Genomic DNA, 22286 nt, shown 5'->3' with positions numbered 1-22286 from the left:
CCACAAAGAACACCCATGGAAGCAGCAGCCCATTGCATTGGACAAATCTGCTGCAAAAGACTTTAAAGTGTTAAATTATAGTACTATCTGGTAAGTCTGGAACAAAGTCAGGTTTTATAAGTGAACAGATATTTGATTTATTGTTCTGGTTCATAATTTATATATATTCTTTGATATATACCAAATATTAACATTTATTTAAAAAAGACGTACACAGGACAAAAAAGTAGATATAGTTTGGGTAAGGACATATTAGGTTTAATGACATCGTAGACAACAGGGAGGAAAAAGAACATCTGGAAATAGGAAGATAAGGACGATTATTGGATGAAGCAGAGGATCATAGGAAGGCTTGGATTTCGTCTGTTAAAAAAGAAAAGAGAAAAACAAGCATATTTCCAAGGTATCAGGCCACCTAGCGAATTGGAAAAGTTCAAGCATATAGAGTAGCTGTGAAACCAGCTTTGAGGGGACAGTGTCCTCAGAGGTGGTACAGGGCTTATGTGGGTAACTACACACGTAGCAGATGTCTTACCAGGAATCAAGCCAGCTCTCATTAGTTGGTAGACAGAGAACATTGGTAAAATTTCCTAAAATATTTTGTATTTCAAAGTTTATAATACAATATTATTAGTTCCTATAAAATAATCATCACCACAAGCTTTTAAAATAAAATTCTTTTCTCTGCTGAAATGAATTTTTCTGTTCTAGTTTTAACCGTTCTACCATTCTCCAATGTGACCCAAACTCACACTCTGAAGGGCCTGCCTTTATTTTTAAACACATAAAAATTTTAATAAAATCATGTGTTGTTACAAAAAGGAAAATCTCATGATCTAAGAGCCTAAACTTTACAGTTTTTCTTTCATCTAAAACAAGTTCTCAAAATAAATTGAGGTCTTAGTTCATGAGAAGAATTATGACACAACTTCCAAGAAGTTGTCTTTCTAAAGTACTAATCGTGATTCTGTAATTATCTTTTAATTTTAATTAATTTAATCTTTGGTAATATCAGCCATATGATTACCATGTGCTAGGTCTGAAGGAATTCCAAGGCAGGTAAGACAGAGGTCCCCTGCTTTTAGTTTGCTTTAGGGTAAATCATAAAGAAGCAATTAAGTTGCAAATTTTATGATGCATGAAGTGCAAGGAAGGGGCTATTTGATTTGTATTAGCACATTTGACAAGATAATGTCCAGTTAATAGACATATTTGTAGATATAAACCCTGCGTATTATTAAAGTTTATTATTATTAAAGTTTAAAAGAATATACAAAAATATTAACAGTGAGTGGTTATTTCTGGTTGGTGGGATTATGTGTGAATTTTACCTTTCTTTGTCTCTTTAAGGTATGTTTTCTGTAATGAGCATAAATTACGTGTTAATATTCTTTAAATTTGATTAATATTATTTAAGCATTCAACAAAGAAACTATAATGGTCCTTTTAGGTAGGGATTAAAACGTTGTCTTTTAAATCGTGGGCCTAACACAGACAACATGCTTCTTTAAATAATGATCAAATTATCACTCTTCTACCTTTGCAGAGATTTCTGAAGGTGTCCAGTGTACGATACAGTTAAACAATTACAAGTGTGATAAGTACTACACTATAATAATAGTGTCAGAATTGACTCGATGGCAACAGATGTAGTAGAGAATGTAAAGGTTTTATAAACATTAATAACAGCTGTGTGTGAAGCGTTTTTAAAAACGTAATCCTCACAGTGACTCTAGTAAGAATACATAATTATCACTCCCTACTTTCACATGTGAGGAAACCATGATTTAGAGAGGTTGAGTAACTTGCTCAAGACACACAGTCTCTTGTGCTAAAGCGTCATGAGATTTGCAGCCTATTTTCAGATGGTTTGGCCAAAAGGCAGTGTCTGTATGTGTGTCTATATTTATATCTTATCTCTATATAATATCAATGTGGCTAGATATTAACTGTGTTCATTGTATTTTTTTTCAATTTTTCCAGGGGGTTAAAATTTTTTAATTTAAAAGAAAAAACCAAAGATTACACAAGTGTTAAGAGTTAGGGTTCAGTAATCCTAACATAAAAATTCATATACTTAACTACTCCGCTATTGCCTTCTTGTCATATGTGGCCTCCTCATTCTCCAGGCATATATATCATCATATTAGAGGAGAGAGGAACAGCATATAAGGAGAAAATATTAACTGTGTGAACATACACACTACAAGTTCTGATTCTCTTGTAGCCTGAAGTGACTCTGTTGAAAAAGGAAACTATTTGCGTCCTAAAAGCAGCTCTCTTGTAAAATCTGTTTTGTAACTCCTGATGTGTGCTCAATGTAACATATTGATTTGCCATTTAACAAGTTTTTATTAATCACCTACCGTATACTCAGCACTGTGGTAAACGTAGCTCATGCAGAAACATTCAAAATATTCTGTCTTTTAAGGAGTTTACAATCCAGTTAAGAAGACATAGTAATACATGTAAAACAAGAATGAACACCACCAATACAAAAATATGAGTGGACTTTTTGATTTAGATGCTAAGTACTCTTGGAGGCAAAAGAAATCAGTGTGGCCGAGGGCAATCGGAAATGTTTCACGCAGATGGCAAACTTAGAACTGCTCTGAAAGACGGTTGAAACTTAAAAGTTTAAAGAAGTATAGTCCAGTTGAGATACATAAGCAATGCCACATGAGTCTGTTGTGCTTGGGAAACAACGATGCCAGCCTGATAGAAAAGATACATATTAGGTAATGGTGGGATGAGTTGCATTGGCGAGTAGTCCATTCTTATTATCACAGGACAGAATGAACTGTTGACGGTTATATTTATTAGAGCTGAGGCATGATGAAGCTTTCTTTTTGGAAATCTGTCTTTTCTACTTTTATTGTTCAGGCCTCTGTCCAAACTGCTCTTACCGACTTGGGCTTTCATGTTACAATCTCAAGCTTTCAGTAAGAAGTATTTTACAAAAACCAGTTTTAGTAAACTTGTTACTGAATTTACTCTGCGGATGCTGTCAAGGGCCGTGTTTGTTGCATCCTTCAGGGACACACACATATGTTGGGGATGAGGAACTTTTATTCCACCTCTTGGTGTTTTATTCCATGTGGAGGAAGCCACATTGTATAATGCTTCTCACATCTGTTTGCCCGCTTACTCACTCCTTCCTCAGGGAGGAGTGTTTTAATCAGATTGGTGATTTTGGAAGGAGAATTTGGGCAAGGGTAGTCTTGCCTCTTTCTTTCTTCTTTGGGAAGAGTATTCCTACAGATAAAGTGTGCAATCAGCTGTCCTTCATCATTCTGGAAGCTTAGTGGTAAAGTGCTAACTGGGGCAACTGGGTAGAGACTGGGCGAGAGAGTCTAATTCTGTGTTCAGTGTTTAAGCTCACTTACCTGCCTACATAAGTGATATTCTCTTACATCAGTTTTACCAATGAGAATCTTATTGTTTTAGTTCCATTGGTTTACTCCTTTACTTCTTTCTTCTGATTTCTCAGTTGACAGAAAACCAGGGTAGGAAAGAAGGTTGCTGTATAATGAGCCTTTTCAAGACCCCAACATTTTACAAAAGTGATTTTCATACTTTGGACTTTAAAAGCTACAAGATATATGTCTCCCATTTTATTTCTTTCATCAGGCAGTTCAAAATCACATCAGTACTGAGTGGCCATCTAAGATACAGCTATTGATTTCTTTCTGTCTGGAGCAAAGGAGAATGAAGGAAACCGAAGACTCAAAGAAGAAACTAGCCCACATGAACCACAGCCTCTTCCAGCCCGAGACCAGAAGACCTAGATGGTGCCTGGCTACCACTACTGACCGTTCTGACCAGGGACGCAATGGACAGCCCCAGATAAAATGGGAGAAATGTAGAACAAAACTCAAATTCCTAAGAAAGACCAGACTTACTGGACTGATAGAGACTAGAGGAACCCCTGAGACTATCACCCTTTTGGATGTCTCCTTTTAGCCAAATAATAGATTGGCTTACAAAATAAACAATATCACTCATGAGGAATGTGCTTCCTTAAGCAATCAACTATATGAAACCATATGGTCAACATTTACCCAAAAGCAAAGATAAGAAGGCAAGGAAGGGAAAGGAAGCTAGATGAATGGAAGCAGAACAAACAGAGTAGAAATAATGAGAATGCTGGCACCTTGCGAAAATTGTAACCAATTGTCATAGAACACTTTGCACAAAAATTATTAAATGGGGACCTAATTTGCTGTGTAAACTTTTACCTAATATACAATCAAATATTCAAAAAAACTCCAAACAAATCGGTACTAAATTAGAACTGCGTATGCTTTTGTAGTCTGCGTACAACGAACCAACAACAACCACTTGCCATCAAGAGGATTGTGACTCCTGGCAACCCTATGTGTGCAGAGCAGACCTGTGCTCCACTGGGTTTACGGGGGCTGATTTTTCGGAAGTAGGTCACCAGGTCTTTCTTTCGAGGCACCCTTCTCTTGGTTTCCATCAAACTGCCAATCTTTCTGTTAGCAGTGGTTTGCATCACCCAGGGATGCCTAGAGTCTGCATATCTGTGTTTTATTCCTCCATGATACTATATTTGTATTCTAATTCATATTTTTGTGGTTCTGATTTTTTAATTTATATTGCAATATTTTATTGTAAGTGCTTTCTATATGCTACCTTAAGTATATTTGTGGAATGAGGCTATATTTAAATTATATGATGATTTCGTGGTGTGATGATGGGACTGAGCGATTGGCTGGATATAGAAAATGAAGGAGAAAAGTTAATTAAAAGTGATTCAAAATCTCATGTAAGTGACCATAAGAAGATGGTACCACTGTGAGACAGTGAGACAGATGGAAGGTGATGGTTTTTAACAGAACGAGGAAAAAAATTGAGTGAAAATATCCAAAAGACGAGGTTCTAGAGAAGAGCTCAGGTAAGTGGAAGAACGAGAACAAATTGTTAAAAGAATGGATGAGGAACGTGGAGGAACAGAGAGAGAGAGAAAATGAATAACCATATGCAGCTTTGGAAGACTGTCCACAGTTGGTGTAAAGAAGGAGAAAGCAGAACCAGAGAATAAAATGACCAAGAGCCAGACAAAGAGGGAGGAGAAACAGGACGGAGTAATGTTCTTGAACCCGTGCGAAGGAGCAAGAGTTGACCTGCAAATACTGCGTGTTTTGTCAACTGCAAAAAATATTATTTCAGGAGAATGACGGCTATAAACCTATCATTAGGCAACAAGTTCCCTGAAGAATTTATCTTTCATTAATTTGTTTATCCATTCAGAGATATTTATGTAGTGCCCAGTATTATATAACTTGTTCTTTGCACGTGATAACCAGTTGCCCCCAAGCTGATTCTGACTCATGGTGAACCTACAGGTGTCAGAGTAAACTGTGGTCCACAGGATTTTCTACAGCTGATTTTTCCTAAGTAGATCACCGGCCTTTTTTCTGAAGTGGCTCTGGGTGGACTCTGATAACAGCCAAGCACGTTAGCCACTCGCACCACCCAGGCATTCCTTGTACGTAATAAGCACTAAACAAAGGATTCAACTGAGGAATCTAGGTAGCTGGTATGTGGTGTAGGATTGTTTTTCCCACAAAGCTCTCCCCTAAGTTGTGAGGTTGACTGTTAGCATGTCATATGTAGGTGGGTGTGTCAGTTAGAATTGTGTGAGCAGGATGTATATAGTCAAGTTGGTCCCTCTTCCTGCTGACTAAATGAGAAGCAATTTATTCTGTGGCATCTATATCCAGGACAGGAACCCTGCCACTCCCCAGGCCCATTGCTTAATTTATTTAGTGAGCATTTCTTTGATTTTAGTCTGGGAGAAAATGCTACTGTTGCCAGTCACTTTGCATGAGTGGGAGTGAGGCGTGTGGGTAGGGGTGGAGCTGACTGGTGCAGCTGCTCTGTAGACAGTCCTTTGATTGATCATTCTGTTTTCTGCACCCTTCCCACTGTAATTCTGAGTTTGGAGATTCTCCAAATTTGTGCTGGGAAGAATAGTTTCTACCTCTCCTGCAGCCATCATCTGTACACGCCGTCAATGGTAGTCTTCTCCCACCTGAGACCAGCCCCCTCCACCTTTCTTTTTTCCATCTGTACAATTCCACCTGCTTTCTATTTTCTACAAATCATCTAAATTCTTGGTCTGCTAATGGCCACTCCTTTTTTCTTGGGGATATTATGAATTTATTCCCTTTCATATAAATGATTGTCATTTCAATTGAATTTTTAGAGGGAGCAGTCATAAATGTATGTGCTCAAAATCTACCATCTTGAACTAGAAGTCGTTTGTCAACCTAAAAATAAATTGCCGGGGACCCATATTGTTATTATTTTCCAAATAGAAATTTGAAAAAAAATTTACCCCTTGAATTTTATTTATGAAGGGGTACATTAATTATAATAATAAATTAATATTTTTTTCCTTAAAAATATCATTATTTATAAAGGCCAAACAGAGCTTCTGTTCAGCAAGAAGTAAACTATGATATCAAACAGTTGATGTAATTCCAGGCAAAGAAAAGTTATTTGATATTTTTATTTTCTAACATAGCAATTGTGCAGGAGAATATATTATTTATGTCAAGAGCTGATTCAGATTCCCCAAGTATTTATCAAACAGTAGCTATGGTTTATGTACTATGCTAGATTCTAGGTATATTGATGAACAAAATAGATGGTTGCCCTCATGGCATTTATAGATTAGTGGGTGAGAAAGACATTAAAACACGTGAATGTATTAATAAAATTGTGATAAGTCTTTTAAAGGGAAAGTTTGGGGCATTGTTATGGGTTGAAATTTGTCTCCCCAAAATATGTGTTGGAATCCTAACCCCTATATATGTGGGTGTAATGCCATTTGGACATAGGGTTTTCTTTGTTATGTTAATGAGGCCACATCATTGTAGAAAAAAAATCATTGTAGAGTGTGCCCTAAATCTAATCACTTTTGAGTTTAGAGGAACACAAAGACACAAACACAAGCAAGCACACATGGGGGAAGATGACAAAGGCAGATGAATCTACAAACCCAGGAACTCTAAGGATTGCTGGCTACTAGAACCTGAAATTGAAACCCTGGTTAAGTACTACGCATGCTAACCAAAAGGTCAGCAGTTCGAATCCGCCAGGCACTCCTTGGAAACTCTGTGGGGCAGTTCTACTCTGTCCTATAGGGTCACTATGAGTCAAAATCAACTCGACAGCACTGGGTTGGGTGGGTAGAGTCTGAAATAGACAAAGAAAGGACTTCCCACTAGAACCACATGCTGAATTTGGACTTCTTGCCTCCTAAGCTGTGAGAAAATAAATTTGTGTTCTTTAAAGTCACCCACTGATGGTATTTATGCTACAGCAGCACTGGATAACTAAGATAGGTACTATAAGAGCAAATAATAGGGGGAGCCTAATTTAGATGAACAGGAAATATCCTCTCCAGGAAAGGCACATTTAAGCAGAAGCCTAAGAGATTAGTTAGACAGACTAGCCGGGCAAGTATTAGTGACTATGGAATAACAGGTAAGTTTCCCCATGCAGTAGGAGTGGACCTACAATAGGGGAGAGTGGCTCAAGACAAGGCTTGAGAGATGAACACAGATCAAATCAAAATCATACTGGGTCTTGGACTAAGTACTAACAGTTATCAAAAGCTTTTATGCCTGGCATTGACGTGATCTGATATATATTTTTAAAGGTTCACTCTTTTCAGGTTTGTGGAGAACAAATTGGTAGGTACACCCCGGTGGCATAGCAGTTAAGAGCTAAGTCTGCTAACCAAAAGGTCAGCGGTTCCAATCCACCAGGCACTCTTTAGAAACTCTATGGGGTGGTTCTACTCTGTCCTATAGGGTCACTGTGAGTTGGAATTGACTCTATCACAATGGGTTTGTTTTTTTTCTTCCTTTCTTTTTTTTTTTTGATTTACTATTACAGTGGAGTCCCTGGGTGCTGCAAATTGTTAAGGTGATCAGATGCTAACCAAAAGGGCAGAGATTTGAGTACATCCAGAGGTGCCTTGAAAGAAAGGTTTGGTGATCTACTTCCAAAAAATCAGCCATTGAAATACCTAAGGAACATAGTTCTACTCAGACACATATGGGGTTGCCACGAATTGGAATTGACTCCATGGCAACTGGGAACTATTTCAGTAATAAAGTAGAGAAATGATGGTGGCACAGACTAGAAAATGGCAATAGACATTGAAAGAAGTGGATAAATTTGTAATATATATTGTATGTTGAATTTATAGGACCTAGTGATGGTATAAGGAGCCATGGTGGGTCAATGGTTAAGCACTTGTCTGCTAACCAAAACATTGGAGGTTCAAACCTCCCAGCAGCTCTGTAGGAGAAAAGACCTGGCTATCTGCTCCCATAAAGGTTATAGCCTAAGAAACCCTATGGGACAGCTCTACTCTGTCATATAGGGTATCTATGAGTTGAAATCAACTTGGCAGTACATAACAACAGTGATGGCATGGTGGATAAAGAAAGGGGAATTATCACATGACTTCTAGGTTTCTGATTTGGGCAACCAGTTGAGGTGCCATTTACTGAGATGAAGACCATGGGATAAGGATGAAATTTGGGGAGAAACATTAAGAGTTCAGCTTATAAATTTTATTTGTGTGGGAGACAGATCCAAGTGGAAATCTCAGGTAGGCATTTGGATAAGTGAATCTGGATCTCGGAAGAGAAATCTTGGCTGGCAATATAAATTTGGGAGTTGTCAGCACGTAGATGGTATTTAATGCCATGGGAATGTAAGATATCAGGGGAGACAGAAAAGAGAGAGAAGGGCCCAAGATTAAGCTCCGAGAACACACAACATTCAGAGATTGATTAAAAAGGAACAGCTGGCCCAAATACTTGAAAAAGCCAGAGAAGGAGAAGGAAAACCAGGTGAATTGAGGCCAAAGATTCAAAGAGAAGAGAGTATTTTAAGAAGAGGGAAATGAATGATACACACCTTAAAATACTCCTAAAGTGTCTTCTAAGTTCAAAGATACACATTATGTTTTTCCCCTGAAGGTTTAATGCAGAGGTAAAGCCACATTCTAAGACCAGAATTAGAGATTCTGTGATCAACAACTCTCATGTCAACATATTATCTGAAAATTGTTATAAAGGGAACACTATTAGAGGATTTTTCAAGTAATTTCTCCCCCTATTCCTGTTCAGATATGCTCTAGACCAAGGATACCAGGTTGAGAACAACAGAAATAATAAAAACAAGTGTCTTAGGAGAAATAAAATTCACTTTTACCATAAGGCCGATTACCTATATTATGTGACTCACTCCAACAAGCACTCAGATCTTTCACCAGGTGGAACTGAAGATAAGTTGAAAATTGAGTATCAATTTCTGTTGAGTTCTTCTTTCCCCTGCCAATTTAACACATATATGAGAAAGAGATTGTAAAGTATTTTGACAAGTTTTCCATGTAGTTTGTCCGATCAGCCTTATGACCAAAGGTTACATTTCTACTTGTTTTGCCATTGTGTAAGTGTGAGAGAAAATACTAGGTTGAATCATATGAACTTGTTATTTATTATGTAAAGAAGGGTCAAACATTGCAATTTCATATGAGTCAATTTAATTATTTTTTTTAATTTAATTTTACTTTGTAGTACCGAACGTAATATTTAAAATTTTTATCTCCTAACATACTTTCTTTGTTGAATGGCTCCAGACAGCTCTAAGGAAGGAACTTAATCTGAAATACAGCAAAAAGTTCTTAAGTTTCACTTGTTCTCTTCTAGTCCTTTCCTTATACTTATAATTTAAATGGACGGTATTTCGTGGACACTTATTCAGTGGCTCAGAACTATTTTTAGCGTATTCTTAATGCAAGAAAAAGGATTTCAGAAAGATTTCCCTGGCTACCCTGACGAGTAATAGATATCCATTTATTACTCTCCTCAGACCAGATGATCTTTACTTATTTTATGAGGAATTTCATAAGAAAGCAAATTTCCAGCGCTTAAATGGTGGTCTACTCTACGGTCTTTTATTCTTTGACAGAATCGGTTCTTTGAATCTGAAATTGTTTTTAATGACTGCCAGGTTAGTAATTTTTGTTTTTTGTTGTGATTAGATTAAACGTTCATTAGATTAGACTAGATTTTATGTAAGTAAGTATGTATAGACAAAAGACAGGATTCAGAGTTTCATTATTGCTGTAGATAAGTGAGTGGTATTCTAATTCACAGCGTTACTTGTGGGCACATGTTTTAAATTTGAAAGACTATTACTGGGAAATTGAAGCTAGCAAGGACCTATTAGTCTCTTGGTCCTAATATAGGCAAAGCATTTGAAAAAACATAAATTTAGAGTCACAACATATGGAATCTAAAATGATGTACATGGCTGTATTTTCTTGAGATTCTATATGCAGTACCTTTTAGAAGACTAGTAAAACATAAGAGTAAAGGAAATAAAAATCCCCTAGAATTTTACCACCAGGAAATAAACCCTATTAATGTCTTTATATATATATATATATATTGCCTCTGGGAAGGTTTTGCCTCACCACTACCTTGTATCATCATAGTGACCCTAGAGGATAGAGGATAGAGTCGAACTGCTCCAGGGGATTTCCAAGGCTCAATCTTTGTGGAAGCTGACTGCCACATCTTCTTCCCATGGAGCAGCTAGTGGGGTCAAACTGCTGAGCTTCCGGTTAGCAGCTGAGGGCTTAACCACTGTACTACCAGGGCTCCTTGTCTTTCTTATAGCCTCTATTGAATCTAGGTGACATCTTGGCCATTTTCTTCAAATAGTTACAGCTCAGACCATGTATCTAAAAGTCCTCAAGTAGTCTGGGCATTGTCTTTATTCTAACAAATAGGAATAGGTCCCTTTGGAGAAGGACTGGGAAACCTGCTAATATTTATACTTGCTATGGTGTCATAGTGTACTTTCTTAAGAAGTGCCAGCCTGTTCTTTAATCAGTAGGCTTTGGGTTTGAGAATTGGCTAGGTCTGGAAATTATCTCATGCCTAGGAACACTGTGATTTACTAGCCATTGCCACAGATCTTTGTGGGCCAGGGTTCTCTGATGCTATTTTGACCTTGTTGCCTTATGGTTATTACATCTACATTGTCTCTGATAGTTAAATGATGCCACCTGGCTTCTGAAATTGTAGAATCCTATCATCCCCATTGATACCAGGGAGCTCAGTTCCATAGTATCATCCCTACCGTCAATGCTGGCTTACAGAGAACAGCCAGTACTGACTTTTTCAACCATGCCTGTGTAACACTCACTAATGCATTACTTATTTCTTTGGTGAAAGAAGTGTTTTCTGGCCTACTGGGGAGCATAATCAGCTGGTGAGTTCTCTGATGTATAATACATACATCCTAGCACGGCCACCTTTCTGAGCATTTGACTCCTTCCTCAATACTCTTCCAAGGAAGTTCTAGCATCCCATGTCATTTACTGTAGACCATCATCTTTTTCTTTTTGTTCTCTCTTTTTTTTTTTTTTACATAGTGTCACTATGAGTTGGAACCAACTCAATGGCACTAACAACAACAACACCATCATCTTTTCCTAGCTTCAAGGAGCTACTCTAGTAAGGTAGTAGGACCAGTTTTAGGCATCTTTCAAAGAATACTCCATCCTGAGTCATAAAAGATTGGACACAAAAATTTTCTTTATCCAAACTTGTATTTCTCCTTGATTTAATACCATCGAGTTTCATTCTCAGGCCTGTTCTCCTTGTTCCTGCCATTGTATGGTAGACAGGTCCTGCAGTTCTTTATTTTATTTTTTATGTGCTTTAGGTAAAAATTTACAGCTTAATTTCTGATTCAAAAATTTATACACATAAAAATATGGAATGCTTCACTAATTTGCATGTCATCCTTGGACAAAGGCATGCGAATCTTCTCTGTATCGTTCCAATTTTAGTATATGTGCTGCCGAAGGGAGCACTCCTGCCTGCAGTTCTTCTATCTATAATCCCTTTCTTCCAATATCAGGGATCCCAGTCTGGTTATGCTAGGATTTGACACTAGTTATTAGACTGGAAATGATCAGGGGAGGCGAGGGGCGTATTTTGAGGAGGCAATTATGATTTTATGAAGCATCTGTCACAGGTGAGGATTTTGCATGATAGCCCCTGGATGGTGCAAACAGTTTTCCTCACCTGCTAAGTGAAAAGTTGGAGGTTCGAGTCCACCCAGAGCTGCCTCAGAAGAAAGGCCTGGTGATCTACTTTTTAAAAATCCATAAAACCTGTTGTTTTGAGTTGATTCCTACTTATGGAGACCCTATGTGCTACAGAGTAGAGCTGTGCTCCATAGGGTTTTTGTGATTGTAATGTTTACAGAAGCAGATAGGCAGGCTTTTCTTCTGTGGCACCTCCGGGTGCATTTGAACAGCTAATCTTTAGGTTAGTATGCAAGCACAAACTGTTTGTACCACATAAGAACTGTGTAAGAAAATCAGCTATTGAAAACCCTGTAAGCACCAGTCCACTCTCTCACATACGGGGCCACCATGAGTTGGAGTCAACTTGAGGGAAACTGGTTTAGTTGGTAGAAAAGAGGAGGCTACTGTCTTTTAGCAGAGGGACTGGACAACTTCTGTTGGCTCAGAAAGTTTAGGGGAAACTGGGGTCCAAGTATCTCAACATCTAACCAGATGTCCACGTCCAATTTTTTGAATCCCAATTCTTCTACACCATGGGCCTTCCCTAGATTTGCTGGAATTCTGAATTCAGCCTTTCACTGTAACTGTTATTCTCATACTGAGGTGCTGTGCTCCTTGATATTCAGCAACTGACCTTTCAGCTACAGGGTGTAAAGTTCCCTAAATGCTATCACAGAAGCCTTTCTTTAGGTTTCCACACTGTGCTCTGATTGGCTAACCTGAGCCTGTCGATTTTTTTTTTTTCCTTTAGTGCATCAGTGACATTTAATAACAACTAACTAATCAGGAAACCTCCAGTCCTTACAATTACTACTGTCCAATATCTGTCCATCTATTGATATTGCATAAACTGGTGCTTCCAATTCTACCTTAATCCCATCCCAACTCACCACAGTTGAGGGTCTTCAAGATTTGTGATGCCACAGCTAACCAGAAGTTATTACTCCCCACTACTTACCACTGGCAGTGGGGTCCTTGCCATATGGAGGGCAAGTCATCTCATTCTGAAACCCATCAGAAGGATTGGTTTCCTAGGACCATTTCTGTTAGAAAATATCTCAGTTTTGGTTTCCAAGGAGGCATTTTCTGAGATGAAGATTTGATACAAGTAGTTATTTCAGGGTGATCTTAGAAAACTCCAGTAAAGACTACAGTACATATATATATGCTGAATGTACAGTTTTTACCCCTTCTCCCCACTTTGCTTATATAGTAAGTACTGCCAATGAGATGGATTGACACAATAGCCACAACATGGACTCAAATATACCAACAATCATGACGATGGCGCAGCAGCAGGCAGTGTTTTGTTCTGTTAAACTTAAAGTCACCATGAGTTGGAGCTGACTCAATGGCAACAACAACTGTCATATTACTTTAAATATTATTGGAAGCACATTTTTAGGTGCCATCGGGGGTTTCATTTTCAAATTAGAAGGCAAGTTGTATTCCTTTATTGACAGTTTTTAGAAATTAACAGCATTACAACATGTTGAAAAATATATTACTCTGGATACGTGTAGATATAGTTTTGAATTTGGAAGCTTACTATGTGCTCAATATAAAAAATGCAAAATGAAAATTGAAGTCCAGTTTTAACGTGTATGGTAAACTTCATTATTGAGGAGTGTTGGCTTTAGCACCCTGCTACTGCTCCCTGCTCTCTTGTTGCTACAGAAATGCCATCTGGGTGAGAGTACTCCTGATGCACAAATTGCTTCCTATCACGTGCCTCAATTACTTGTGTAGAGTAGTACTTAAGAAATAATTGCTTTGGGGGATCTCAAGCACTCAGCCCTAATGAGTTCTTCGGTATCTTCTGAAGCAGTCACAGGATTTACAACTGAGGCACCAAAAGATTTATTTAAAACTTGGGAAATAAAAATTGATGACTAAGGCAGGACCAAAAAACGAAAAGGAGTTTTGTGATCACTAACATGATGTACCAGATTATATGTTCATTGGGTATGTATAACTGGGAGTCTCTAATTTCTTGCATGTGGAGGTGGTGTGGGGTGGGGTGGGATTGCCAGATAGCTAAAGGCAAGGTGGGGGAAAACTGTAGGATTAACAGTTCACGGCATACACGATATTACAGAATCGCTGAAACGATTTCCCAAAAGAGTAGGCCAAGGAAGAGGCCATTCCATAATGCACATGAGATAGCATCGCGTGCCCATAAGCTATAAACTGAATGAGCTGAAGTGAGAAGGACAAGTATAAAATAATTTTTGTTTTTGGAATGCTTGTTATACATGCTCTGTGCCTCTTCTCTACCCTTGGTGTCTGCATGACATTTCAAGCAGGTTCCATGGTTTTTGTTTAGCTACCTTTAGGTGAATCAACAATCCCACTATTTTAGTATGAAAAATCCAGTTTAGTTTAATAATCACGTAACTTCTGTGTAGTTCAATGTTGTATAAAATCTCCCAAATTATTTCAACTTCATCCTACCCAGTTCAAGTCTGCTTCTGGCTTATAAGCCTATAGTGGGAGAGTCAACAGTGGTCAGCTCACTGATGTAACTTCTTCTCTCCTGTAAAGCAGCTGCCTCTGAGCCCTCCAGCACTGGCCCAGCCAGGGAGCAGATTGGGAGGGAAGGGACAGTTTTATACAGCTTCGTACAGTTGGAATCTGAGGTTGGTTCCCTCCGGATGCAGTGCATGCCCCATTGTGGGTCTTTCCTCCAGCTGCGTCTCTCTTCCCTGCAGCTCCCAAGATATGAGCACACCTCTCCTCCAGCTGGAAGTAAGGAGTCCCTCCCACCCCAAGCTCCCAAGTCTTCTGGAGTGCTATACTCCCCAGACACATTCTACTGTTGAGGCCTTTGTGCCTGCAGGTGGTCCAGGGTCAAAGGCCCTTCAAAATGACCACAAGCTTGCTCCCTACAGTGGAGCTCACATCCTGTCTCCAGAAAAACCTGCCCCTTTCCTGTATCAGCAGTAGAGTAAGCCCCTGTCTTCAAACTGCCATCTTTTCCCTTTAGTCTAGTTGGGAATGAGTTATCAATCTTCATTCTTCAAAGTTGAGGGGACGCATATTGAACTTTCCTAGTGTCCCCACGATGTTCCTCTCACTTAGCTTGAGGTAAGGGGGACTCACCCCGCTCCTTACTATAAAGAAAAGGATATGTGCCATGGTATGTCAACAAGTTTCTCTAAAGGAAACACTTTCTCTGGTCTCTTTATACTTTAGCTCCTTGAGGCCCCATAGACTAACACGGACATAAATGGTCTTATATTTTCTTTGCATGTCCTACATTGATTCTCTAGAATCTCATTTTAGGATTTGGGTGGCACTTGGCACTTATACTGCTCTTGATCTTTCGAGACTCAGTTGCAACTGAGGTGGAGTCTAATTTAGCACCCCATTTCCTGTGCTTTGGAGTCAGACGGGTATGGGTGTGAATGCAGGCTCTTCTGCTTGTAACTGAGTAACCTAAGTCAAGTTACTTAAACTCTTTCAGCTTCAGTTCTTTTGTCGAAAGGGAAAATAATACTTCACAGATAAATGTTTGCTGTGAGGATTGCCGCTGCATTGCACAGTGGAAGTACTTCATATGTGGGTGCTCTGTCAATGATAATGATTGTTACGGATTAAATTGTGTTCCCACAAAATATGCTTTGGAATCTTAGGCCCTCTACTTGGAATGTAATTCTGTTTGAAAATAGGGTTTTCTTCATATGTTAATTAGGAAATACATAAGTAGGGTGGGTTCTAAATCTAGTCTCTCCCGAGTTACGAAAAGAGCAGACTAGACACAAAGGTACACACACACAGAAGCAGATAGATGCCATCTAAAAGTTGCCAAGGAACCAAAGAACACCTGGAACTATTGAAAAAGAAAGAATCTACATGGCCAAGGCCCTGATTTGGACTGTTAACCTCCAGAACTGTGAAAAAATAAATCTCTGTTCCTTAAACCACCCACTTGTGGTATTTGTTTCTAGGCAGCACTAGGAAACTAAGACAATGATGATGATGGTGATGATACTGATGATGATGGTTAGGTTCCCCCAGGTTCCTAAGGAACTTTGCACTTCCACTTATGACTAGAAAAATCTGCAGCCATCAATTATATCTCCTGCCTACAGTAATTCCCCAGCTCCCCACTTTTAGAGGAAAGTAGTAGAAATTCCTGGGCAATGGCAGGGTGGCACTCCCAAAAATTCCCATCCTTTAATCCTGGGAGGAGGGGACTGGAGGCAAGAACCGGAAAGACATGAGTTGGTCATAGTGGGTTATTTATTTCCCTAGTTATTCCTGTCTTAGCCCACTGGGAATGAAAGTTGGAGGAGTCAGCTCTATTGTCTCCTCTCTCTGGTCATTCATGTGTTCTCTCTCTTGCCTTTCTTACCAATCAGGCTGCGTGTTCAAGGAAATCCTGGCTGATGGTAGTGTGCCAGGCACTCTCTGCTTGCAGGGAAATTTGATGTGGCAGCTATAACTTATTGTCCTTGCAGTTATCGTGCATATACCAGAGAAAAGAGCTTTGTAAATAAGTACAAGGAGCTGATAGCAAAAATTTGAGGCTGCACTGCAATTCTTCTAACACCACTATGGGGTACTGATTTCGTGCTGGCTCACAGAAATGAAGGCTACCTTGGGGACAGAATTACCAAGTCCCTGGGGCATTCTTTGGCATTCTACCCAGGCTGCTAACCAAGTCCTCCATGCTTCATTTATGGGGTCTGACACTATCACAGACTCTAGCAGTATAGCTGCAGGCTCTAGTAAACTCCTAAATTAAAAGTCAACCCAGTCGAGGGTATTTTGATGTCCAGGGATTTGTATGCAGCTCCCATTAGGATTAGTGTCCAAGTAACTTCTGAGTTATTGAAATAAATGCAGATCCTTCTAGCTCAGCTTTATGTTTTTGCACAGGATTTTTCTATTTTTAAGCTGAGATGAGATTTTCATGTAGGTCAATCACTCTAAGAATGCTTCATTTTTGTGCGGGAGGCTTATTACATATGTAAGGCACTAGTATGCAGGAAGCATAAAAATGCTGTACTGAAAATAAACTATTTTCTTGGGCTTTGTGGCTTATACTCCAAATTCTAACAGAGTCCAGTCAACATACAGCCACTGAGGAAAAGGGAGAGGGAGAATCTGTTAATAAAGCAAAGTCATGAATAGAATTGAGCTTTCCATAAAGGGATGTTTTTCAACTTCTGAGTCTATAGATGCCACCCAACATTTAATTGCAGTGGTATTTTGGTGGCACGAATTGATATTATGCCAACTTGCTGGGAAGATTTTTTTTAGCAATGCAACCAACTAAAGTTTTTATTGGTTCATTTTTTCACTCTCATCCATGACATGCGATTTAGAGTGCGGTGTTGTCAATTTTTTTCTTTTTGTTGTTGTCCCAGTTACTCAGTGGTGATGTGTAATCAACGTGCTCAGCAGCCACTCAGCCATGCGTGAGAAAACTGCGTTTAGAGTCTTTGGTCTTACAACGTTTGATCAGCTAGCAATTTATAGAAATGCTAAAAAGGAGAAAAAAAAAAAAAGCAAAAACAAATGTAAAAGCAGACCTTCTGAAGCTTTTACTCTTTGTTGGCAGTGAGTTTACTTATGCAAGATTCTTTGCTTTATACTATGTTGCACTTAGAAAAGATAAAATGTTTGGAATCATGACTTAGCAGAAGTTCTACGTTGAAATTTTGATCTGTAACAGGCAAAAAGTCATTTCTTTTTAGTCTCCCCCCACCCCCCCGATGCACTTACTGCAAATTATGCCATATCATTAAAAAAAAATTCTAGTTGTTTATAACCCAAAATCACGAAGTAAGCGTTTTTATGAGAAATGGGCACACTGCTAATGAAGACTTCCACAGAACTGGCTTACACGGTCATGGGGGCTGGCTAGGCAAGTATGAGATCTATCAGGTAGGCTGTCAGGGAGGGCAGCCTAGAAACTTTTGGGCAGGAGCTGAGGCTGCAGTCCACAGGTAGAATTTCTTCTTCCTCATGGAAACCTCAGTGCTGCTCTGGAGGCCTTTCGGCTGATTGGATCAGGACCACCCAGAGATTTAAGGATAATCTCCTTTACTTAAAGTTAACTGATTGTAGATGTTAAGCTGTCTACAAAATACCTTCACAGCAACATGTAGATTAGTGTTTGATTGAATAAATAGGGACTATAAAAAAAATAGCCTCGCCAAATTGACACATAAAACTGGCTATCAGACTCTCCCCTGAAATCCAGTCTGGGATTAAAGAAAAGGTGAAGTTTGAGAAGAAAGGCAATGCATGTCGAATGTGACAGAAAACTAGATTGCTTCTCATATTTGAAAGAGCCACGAGGCTACTAGCCAAGTTGGATTTTCTAGGATAACTCTGGGGTCAAGTATATTTTATTGAATCTAAGATGCCAGTGATTATAAGGCATAGTATTATTTTTATACCACTTAATAAACAAAAAAAAAGAAAAAAAATTTTTTTTTTCCTTAATAAACACAAAAAATTCTACCAGTTAAACTGACATGCCATTGATGGTAAGACACATTCTTATTTCAATGATGTTGAAATACTAAAATGACGTGTATCTTAGAATCAATGAAAATACTCTCTTCTGTGCTCTTTTCTGCCATGTGCAGTTAGACCAATGTGTCAGACCATTATATTTCAATTTTGACTTACAAACTGTGATCATATTACATGTAACATGTGTTTCTGGATTGTACGCCCCACTGTCTGGCTCAAGAGCAAAAAATTAGCAATGTCTAATGTCTATAGAGGAGCCCTGGTAGTGCAGTGGTTTAGCCTTAGGCTGCTAACCAAAAGGTTGGCAGTTTGAATCCATCAGCTGCTCCATGGCGCAGTTCTATTGTGCCTTACAAGGTTGCTATAAGTCCTAATCAACTTGATGGCAATGGGTTTTAGTGTCTACAGGAGTAGTGTTGGCGGTACAAATAGATAAACACTGGGCTGTTAAGAAAGGTTGGCTATTTGACCCCACCCATCCAGCCGTTCTGTAAGAGAAAGACCTGACAATCTGCTCCTATAAGGATTACAGCTAAGAAAATTCTATGGAGCAGTTCTACTATGTCACACGGGGTTGCTATGAGTTGAAACAACGACAGTGTCTACAGACGGAGTCCCTGGATGGTGCACACGGCTAAGGTACTTGGCTACTAGCTGAAAGGTTGGGAGTCACCATGAGTTGAATTGATCAATGGCATTTTTTTTTTTTTTTAGTGTCGATAAAAGTATCTCCGAGGATTCCCAATGAAAGACACATTGTTAATCTCCTAGCTAAACGCGGAGTAGGGTGGGGAGCTTTTTGGATGAAGAGTGGAGGATTATAAGAGAGTCCATTTCCAAGAGTTAGTCCTTCCTGTTCTCCTTCGCTCACCTACCCCCTCCTTTCCTCACCTACCCCTTTTCCCCCTCCCACCTCCCACCTTCCATGCAGGCAGGATTACCACAGCAGTCTGTAGTATTGTGTTTCTCATGGTGAAGATAGTTCTAGTTGATCACCAGCATGTTGGCTTTTTTGTCTCTCTTTTTTTCTCTATGATACCCAGTACAGAAAGAGGCCAGCCTGAGATACTTCACATGCTGAGCCTAAATACTAAAAGATTGCTTTTATATCATGGTAACCACAGGAATGTATAAATTTAACTCAGTGGTTTTTGAAGTCTTTCCAGTTGCCATTGAGTCAAATGGTAATTCCCAATTATTTTTAAGACATAAGGGTGACAAAGCCCTCTTGGTGCCCAATTTAGAGTTATAGGAAAAAAAAAGTTGGGTGCCATTATTGTAGCCAGTGAGAGAAGAAATGACATCTGGAACCCAGCTGAGACATCATAATTGGTTACAGTGACCTACAAGCTGGAGGGAGTGGGGAGCCAGCCCCTCTATTTGCTAGGGCCAAATTTTCAACTGTGGTTAAGAATTGGAGGTCTTACATATAGCAAATGTTTGAACATTGTCTCATTGAGAGTAGCCTACTCTTTGTAGAAAACTGGTTGTGATTCTTCACTTCAAAGAGGCCGAAAAGGCATATCAGAGCCATGCCTTGTTCAAAGTCATTCACTAATCTTGCTGGGCCCTGATTTACTACATTTTATAGAGTCCGTAGAGGAATCTTGTTTTTGACAAAATGGTCTGAACAAAGTAAGATATAATACAGGCTGCCTTTAACATCTGAGTGGTGGGACTATAGAGTTCAAAAAAGATCAATCCACTTTTATTCAAACTGAGAGTAAAAATATAGGAAAAGATAATGCAAAAACAACTGAGTCCCTTACAGGCTCTTATTTCTAAAGATCTAGGTAATGCGTGAGGTTGCACTTGTGCTGTTTGAAAAGATGCATCATGAACTCTTTGTGTTTTGAAAGTTGTCTCTTTTTGATTTTCTGAAAACAAACTATAAACAATTTTAAGGTTAATTTCTCCCCTTAATTTGTCTACCACTGGGGTATTATCGTAGATACAATGTCCAAAGAAGAAAACAAAATCCTATAGAGAAGCAGAAATAAGTGCACCCTAATCATTGAGGGTTTCTGCAAATAGCTGTTAATATTTTTTTATCTAATGTGTTGAAAATCTACTTAAATGTGCAGATGTATACAATAGCCTCATAGCAGCCCAGGGAGCCCTTTTGAATCTAGGATGCAAGTCATTTGAATGCGTACAGAACAGTATTGTGCCTTAAAAATATATTTTACACTAAAGGTATTTTTTAAAAAAGAAAAAAAATAATAGTGAAGGGTTCAAAGCTCTCACTTGTGAAAGAGGAAAAAAGTCATTTAGAAGAGTCTAAGAATTGATGAACTTTGACACGTATTTTCATTATTTTTGACAAAATCCTCCCACTATGCCTCTGATTCGATTAAGAAATCTTATCTTTACTCCCATCTTGGGAAATATGGTTCTAAAATGTGCACAATATAGGGTATAAACTCAGGACTGGGCTCTTCAGAGACAGCCAGTTACTTGAAGGAAATCCTGGTGGTGTAGTGATTAAGAGCTACGGCTGTTAACCAAAAGGTTGGCGGTTCAAATCCACCAGGCGCTCCTTGGAAACCCTGTGTGGCAGTTCCACTCTGTCCTGTAGAGTCGCTATGAGTCGGAATTGACTCGGCGGCAACAGGTTTGGTTTTTTTGGTTAGTTACTTGAAAAAGCAGAGTGTGAGGGCTGGCCTGTGCTCATTCGGTGAAAACATTGAGCATCTTCTGTATATCAAACATTGGCTCTGGGCTGTGGGAGATGCAAAGATGAGTAAGCCGCAGTTCCTGCCCTTGAGAAGCTTATTGAAGACAAAAGACAGAAAACTGTAAAATAATTTCTTGAGGTGCTGACAATAAAGTCATACAAATGAATGCAGTGGGATGTAATACTTCCTTATGAATTCAGCTGCTTCCTCCTTTCAGACTTGAAAGCTGGTCACAAACCTTATCTTCTCACTTTCCTCTCTCACGCTGTGAATGTAATGTTCTTTGTTTCAGACCCTCCATTTGCAGAATCTTGCTTATTTCTTTCGGTTCCTAGCAGTGTTTAGAGAACAAATGAGTGGACTCTTAATTAAATGAATATATTAGAAGTGATCTTTTCCTTGATCTTCCTAGATAAGCAATTTTTTCAACAAAATCTAGCAGTGTTGTCTTCTTCTCTAATAAGAATTGATGCCGATACATTGCATCAGTTACAATTTGATTATTTCCGTAGCTGTGAAGACCACATTGGGTTTTGAAGGTAGGAATCCCTTAAAAAATATATAAAACCCCAGTAAGAGATGGGTAACAGATTTCTCAAAATTGATTTATTAGAAATTATTTCACTAGTTTTTTTCTGATTAGTTAATGGAATGAGACAAAGGGTGGCTTAGTTTTGATCTGAAAACCTGAGGGATGTTGCTGCAGTGAGGAAGGTAGGAGGGAGGGAGAAGGCCAGCATGCACAGGCAGCTTGAGAACTTCAGTTATTTGCAGGAAGCATCATTGCATCGTGGGGAGAGAACAGATTCTGGAGCCAGACAGACAGGGCTTGAAGCTCATGCCCTTGCATATTTAGCTGAGACACTTTGGACACTTAAAGCCTTTAAGCCTGTTTCCTAAATGGTAAAGCTGGTTTTATAACTTATATAGTTGTTGAAAGAGTGAAATGCAGCAGC

General features: G+C 38.9%; 1 non-coding gene across 1 annotated transcript; it reads right to left on the bottom strand.

Annotated features, from left to right (window-relative positions):
- Window positions 1-11835: 11835 nt before the first annotated feature.
- On the bottom strand, window positions 11836-11941 carry LOC126076639 (U6 spliceosomal RNA). Its single transcript, XR_007517564.1, has one exon. It is a non-coding gene; the product is annotated as a U6 spliceosomal RNA (small nuclear RNA).
- Between the last annotated feature and the right edge of the window lie 10345 nt (window positions 11942-22286).

This window comes from Elephas maximus, chromosome 4, assembly GCF_024166365.1.
Source record: "Elephas maximus indicus isolate mEleMax1 chromosome 4, mEleMax1 primary haplotype, whole genome shotgun sequence".
Classification (NCBI taxonomy): Eukaryota; Metazoa; Chordata; class Mammalia; order Proboscidea; family Elephantidae; genus Elephas; species Elephas maximus.
The sequence above is the reverse complement of the archived record's forward strand: the minus strand, read 5'-3'. Positions and strand labels throughout refer to the sequence as shown.